Source organism: Poromitra crassiceps, assembly GCF_964638095.1.
Source record: "Poromitra crassiceps genome assembly, chromosome: 3".
NCBI classification, from domain to species: Eukaryota; Metazoa; Chordata; class Actinopteri; order Beryciformes; family Melamphaidae; genus Poromitra; species Poromitra crassiceps.
In genome coordinates this window covers 5,775,117-5,782,337 of record NC_139625.1, presented here as the reverse complement: position 1 = coordinate 5,782,337, position 7,221 = coordinate 5,775,117, and positions in this window count along the sequence as shown.

The window sequence follows — 7,221 nt, the reverse complement described above, 5'->3', positions numbered from 1 at the left end:
GCCCACAACCAAAATAGTTTGGCCACCCCTGTGTTAATGTAAAGTTACCCAAATTATTAGAGCTGTCAGCAGTGTTGGAATTTGACTAACACCCTTTCAAACGGATTTAGAATTCCACTTCCTGGAGCAAATGCTGTGTCACCTGCAGTCCAATACACCCAGGTTGTAATGCATGCTGCTCATCTTGTGCATACTTAATCAGGGGGCCCATAGTCAGCCAACCATTACTTGTTAAACTAGCCACAATCTCTGCTTCCATTGAAATTCCTACACTGGATATTGGTTCTCCAAAGTTAGAAATATTGGCACAATCTCAGAGAAAGTGCGACTCCCACTCAGTGAAATGCTTTCTACCATCTAACCATCCTTGTGTTAGAAATCAACACCAAACTTCTCCTGACTGAGTTCAAATCATTGCACTGGATCTTTGAGTTTCAGTCATGTACTTGCTAGCTGGACACTGCTGTATATAAAAAAACATGTTCCATGTGTTATTGTTGAATACAGTCATAACAGAGAATCAAGACATTTTATACTAATACTTTATACTTGTTTTATATCCTATATACTTGATACTGTATACTAAGTATAGAGAGCCAAAGTCACGCACGCCCCTTCCGTCCGGGCCTTACACCAGCGTCTGAAAAAATATGAATGGTGAACGGCAAGAGACAATCGTTTTGGGCTCGCCAACCTGCGCGGCCTCGCACGCAGCTCGGCTGCTGCGTGGCCTCGCCTGCCCTATTGGCATGCGCAGTGCACATTTGCCTGCGCTATTGGCATGTGCAGCGCACAGTTGCCTTAACTTCGCATCGCTGATGATGTCACAATGCCTACGACATCATCAGTGATGTCATAAGATGATTTTGGTCAGTAATGATGTCACTGATGATGATGTCATAGACATTGTGACATCAGTGGGACACAAATTGAAACAGATATTGCCCACTTGTTCCCTTTTGATATAAAAGGATAACCTACAAGTCAAGAAAGTTGCAGTTTGTCGTAAAACTGTTGCACTATAAGTTATAAATGAGAAAGACGACTCACAGAAAAGAAAGACTGCACACAACCAGTCGCATAAGTGATGTCATAACTTCTCTCCAACTTCATAATATCTCTCCCGCCAGGCCGTGTTGGCGTGATGTATATATATTGTGCGAGACGAGAGATGTACAGTAGTTTTGATTGAGCGGTTTCATACAAAGATAAACGTTATTTCCGTTTTACGACAAGCTGCGGCTTTCTTGACATGCAAAGTTATCTTTTAAAATTGAGGAAAAATCACGTGTGCTTCATGGCACAATTCAAGCGGGATCAAAAAAAATATTGTCTCTGACCATCATTCATATTCTTTCAGATGCTGGTTTCTTATACTGAAGCAGGAAGTAGGTGTGACTTTGGCTCTCTTTACAGTGCTACTGCGTCTGTGTGTCATTTCCCATGTGTGAGGGTGCCTCGCTTTGTAACAATGTATCTGAGTGAACGGTGTGTGTTCAGGTTCTATTTTCTAATAACAAGGATTAAAGAATGATTTTGTAGTAACTCATTGAGCATCTTTTCATCCTCTTATCCTTGTCATTTCCTGCAGCTGATAAATCATTTCATTCATATGGATTGGTAGCCTATATGCTAAATGACACATCCAAAGGGACAGCCCCATATTTAGAAGATGTTTATTTGTATGCGAGTGTTTACTACTGTGGTGTTTCAAAATCTACATTCACTACCTCCTACTTAAAACCGAAAGCTAGAAGACTGTAACCTGACGCTGCCAGATGGACGGTTTAGCTCCATTTCACTAAACCAGTCGATCTGGGAATGCAGTAACCCGACCCGCTGACGGAGGCGGGCACTTTTCCCAAGCTACTTGGCAGGTGATTGGATGACCCATCTGTCTATCACCGCTGGTGCGTGTTAACTTCAACCAATCAGATCGCCATACCTCTGACGTCACGTTTGCAACCGGAGGAAGGTGCCTGTGCCTGTAAGATTGAGTCCTCATCGTCGTAAAGTCGCCTTCGAAGCATGACGTTCGATTATAACGAACTAGTTGTGTGGCTTAGCCTTCCCAAATGTTGAGGGTCGTTTTTTTAGAATTTAATACATAGAATTGGGAACGTTACATTCAATTTCATTCAGACTGCCTGTCACTTCCGTGGCGGCAGCCATGTTGACGAGTGAAAAGAACTACAAAGACCATGTGCGTCACACAGAAAGCCCGCCTAAGGCTGCCGCTGATTGGTCGAGCCGGCATGGTTCGGCCAATCATCCTAACTGCCTGCGCATGACGAGATGGATTACGTCGAGAGAATCTCTTTTGATCTCGCGAGGTTATCCATCTTGCAAGCAAGGTTAAGAAGACTGGGCGGTATTACAAAATCCATCCTATTAAATTGGCATTATAATTAGGCTTCAACATGGTTTTACTGATACTGATCATTTTTTGACTTGGGCAGATTTTGAGTGCTAGAAACTAGCAAAGATTTTGCCCTTGGCCTTGCACTGAGCGTAAGATATGACCCTTAGACTATCCAATATCTTCCAATTTGATCACTTTTAGGCCAAAAATCAGTTTTCAATGTTTCCCCAGACTTTTATTCTCGTCATGGGTGGAAAAGCCTTCATGGGATGGGCTACTAAAACCAGAGACCTTTAATATTAGAGACACCCCACTCCAGGCTCTGCCAATTGTAAGAAAATGAAACTCTTCTGGTCTCCTACATGGGCGTGGTTATCAGCTTGTGATTGGCTCTCTGTCAATGGTATGAAACTTCATTGGCTGACCAGTCTCCCAAAGGGGCGTGGCAGTGGCGAAACCTCCGTGGCACAGATACAGGAAGTGACTGGAGGTTGGGGTGTCTCTATATAAGGTCTCTGCTAAAACTCCACACACCTATTCACTGGCTATGGGGACACTTTGGATACATCAGCCCTTGAAATGAAGAATGTATTTATATCACACATTGTTGAATGATGACTGAATAACATGCAGAGACTAAAATAGGATCGTCACTGCGGGTTTTATAGGCCGATTTTATGTAACTTTTATCTGGGCAAAACCTGACGAGATGCCGATATCTGATATTTAATCAAAGGCCAATATCGGCAGACAGACATCGGTCTGACCCCAATTGTAATTCCCTTGTGATGTTTTTTTTTTTTTTTTATACAGGGGGAGTCTCACTGAGAGCAATGCTCTCTTTTTCAGGAGTGCCCTGTTCACATTCACACACACACACACACACACATTCATACCTGGAAGCTGACCAGTACAACCACAGTCTGATCTGCTGGCCACTGATCAGCTCCACTGGAGCGGTTGGGGATAAGGGCCTTGCTCAAGGGCACCTCAGTGGTGGTAATGAGGGAGGGGCAAGCGCTGCCTTTTCACTTTCCCCACCCAGATTTATCCTGCCGGTCCCGGGGATTGAACCAACGACCTTCCGGTCACAAGCTCGCTTCTCTAACCATTGGGCCACCACTGCCCAAACCACTGTTTATATTAACCTTCCTGTGTGGAAACAAAGTTGGCTCACTATCAGAATGATAGAATATTTAATGGTAGAATAATGGACTAGTGTTGGATCCCAGTTTATTGGTACATGTTTACACAGCATGTTTCAGGTTTTGAATACTAATTTTATTCCGGACTGAACCCACAAATAAATGTGTGTTTATCTGTAGATATCCAAATGGACTCATCTTTCACAGGCTCCTTTGCGCCTCTGCTATAAGGATTACGGTAACAAAACTGTCTTACACATACCTTAATTAATTACTGTGATTTAGTAGGGGTCCTACTCAACCAAGAGGACAGTGCTCCACACATACTGTACCCAGACAGCACCAAACAGTTATACCCATATTCTATAGTAACAGATGATCAGACTCAGAATAACTTTATTGATCCCTGAAGGGAGATTGACTCGTGCTACAGTTGCTCACACTCGGGCATGAAAAATATAAACATCACACATTGTAAGAGGCATAAGAATGTACCATAAACAATAAAGTAGAAGTTACTTAGCCTCTGTAGGCTACAGTAAGGTGTCACAAGGATACGTGTCTTCTCCAACAATCATTCTCAAGTACCATTTAGTAAGTGAAATATCTGAGGTACCTACTATATCCTTATATACCGCAGAGAGAGTATAGTAGTAACAATAATAATAAACAAACAAAAGACATTCTCTTCATTATAGTATCTAAGTAATGACTTATTGGCTATTATAGATACACATAGACTGCTGACACTTTGTACTGTAGAATGGACAGAAAACAGAATGGGCTTTGGTGTAGTATTATTTTTTTAAATATTCTTACCATGTGAAATACAGGCATTTGTATGAGCAATGAGACCGAGTGCCTTAGACGTTAATACGACTGTATGACCCTATGTCAGGGGTTTTCAAAATTCTGAGACTGTGGGCCTCCCCCCAAATAGACAGACGGCACCCTTGCTCAATTCCTGGATGTCTATGGGATCATGATTGTGTTATTTGACCCCATAGACACTCAGCAATTGAGGCAAGATAGCCTGATGTTGCTGTTTGACGTACTTCAGACTACAGCAAATACATAGAAAGGTCTGTCTGAACTAAGCATTTATTAGTTTCTGACTCTGGGAAAGTGGGGGAAAACGTTCAAATTTCCCCCAAACGACTGTATCTCTGAACTATCTCTTGAACCAAATCACACACGTTTAGGCTATTCTATGTGATCTCCTTTTGATAAATAATGTAATATTTTGTCACTTGCCTTCACTGAGCCTCCCCTGAAACTGCCCCACTGGGGAGGCCCGCCTCCCACTTTGAAAACTTCTGCCCTATGTCATTCTTGCTCTTACACACCCATCCATCCATCCAAGCAAGGTTTCCACATACTGTGACACATGGGGGTAGTTTTGTCAGGTCCTGTGTATATGTCATGTAATGTAATATGTATGTGTATATAGATGTTATGTAATGATTTAATGAATGAATGAAAATGCATTTCGAACATTAAAAAAAGGAAATATACATGTACATATATATACATGTAATAAAATAAAATAAGAAATAAAAAGACCAAAAAATATATATATAACTAATAAAATGGTCATGTCCAAAAAGGAGTAGTATGCTTGTCTAGTCCTACCCCTATTCTCTAATATACTCTGTTCCAGAGTTCATCATAACTAAACTAAATTTACATAGATAATTATCAACATTATAACACAGTTACTCAAGTCAACAAACGTATTCATTCATGAATGTAAGAAAAAAAATGTTTTTATAGAAAAGCCGACACTATTAAGAGGATTGTGCACTGCACTCCCCTTCCTCATTTCTGTATTTCCCCAAAATGCAGTTTCTGTAGCTATTTTTAAACTGTGCAATATTTCTACTCATTTTAATCTCTTCATCCAGACTGTTCCACAAAGTCACCCCACAAATTGAGATGCACATTTAATACTGGTGCGAACATAGCGTTGCTTCAGATTAAGTTTCCACCTTAAATTATACTCCCCCTCTCTGTCGAGGAACATTTTTTGAATGTTGCCAGGAAGTACATTTAATGTAATGTAATATGTATATATATGTAATGTAATGTAATATATATATGTATATATATATGTAATGTAATGTAATATGTATATATGCATATATATGTAATGTAATGTGTTTATCAGGTTTTACAGTTTTAAGTTGGAGAGCCAATAGCAGTTATATTTGCTTGACCACCATAGATTACCGCCGGCGACAGCAGTAAATCATGAGCCACCTGTTGCACCAAATTCGGCACATAGTAAACGCCTTTGTGCTCAAAGTCCTTAGTCAAATTTCGATTCGGGCTTCCGTGAGAACCACACACAACTTCCTCTCTGTGACGGTTATTCCCTGCTGCCACTTCAACAACACAATTCAAACTATAGGTTCATCTTGACTTCCCATTTATTTCGTTGCCTGACACTTGACCTTTTTTTTTTTTTTCAAGGCGGATAGCATCCCCTCCTCGCGTCCCCCCTCAATTCGTCTACTGCTTTTACAGTATCATGTTGATGGCAAAAAGCCTCGCAGTCTTCATAGCCTCCATTTTTGAAAGTCAAATGAGAGCAAGGCAATGCCCATATTACTTTGCATGTGCGGCAATTCTAATCCGGACCGTCATGCCAATAATGCAAATAAAATATTTTCTGCTGACACTAGTCTGCTGCAGACTTTTGGATGAGCTCGCTACTTTCAATGATGGTTCTCTTGAAACCTTTTTTCTCTCTCTCTCTCTCTCATTTCCATTTCAGCCCCAGCATCAGCTCCAGTTGTCAGTAGGACTCATCGGTGCAGAGAAGGACAAGTCTCTCTAGGATCACCAGAGGTCGTCGTTTGTTGATACGAACCAGGAAGGCAGGTTAGTGGATTTCTCTATATTGCCTATTTTAATAAACTCATATTTCCTACCAGACACATATTAAACATAATACACATATTAAACATAATACTGGAGTCCAACCGCTCCATTCCAAAACGAGATATCCATCATTTGGAAGGGGTGACACCTCTACTCTTACAAAATGATTGATTTTTGGACTAGCAGATTTTTGCAAAATCCTGGGGCGGCTGTGGCTCAGGAGGTAGAGCGCCTCGTCCACCAACCAGAAGGTCGGTGGTTCGATCCCCGGCTCCTCCAGTCCGCATGTCGAAGTGTCCTTGGGCAAGACACTGAACCCAAAATTGCTCCCGATGGCTGTGCCAGCACCCTGCGTGGCAGCTTGCCGCCTTCGGTGTGTGAATGGGTGAATGTAGGCACATTGTAAAGCGCTTTGGATAAAAGCGCTGTATAAATGCAGTCCATTTACCATTTATTTTACCATGAAAACAAATCTTTGCACTTTTCAAATTATAGTGGCTAAGTAAGTCCTTCGCTAACAACATGCTAAACCTTTTATATACAGGATATTTTTGGAAATACTGAGTGATGAATTGTGTAGCCTATATATATATGTTTTTATAATTCTTTTTTATTAGTTTTGCATAGTAAATTTCAGGTCCATAAAATAAATATTAGGTAAGATACATGTCAAATATCGATATGTCAAGAATAGTCACATTCCTGGAAAAGGTGACATCGATGGAGAAAGGAGAAAAAGAAAAAAGGGGGGGGGGGTAATAATAATAATAATAATTAAAAAAAATATATGGGGGGGGGGGGTGAATTGTATATTTAAATGTTATAGATACT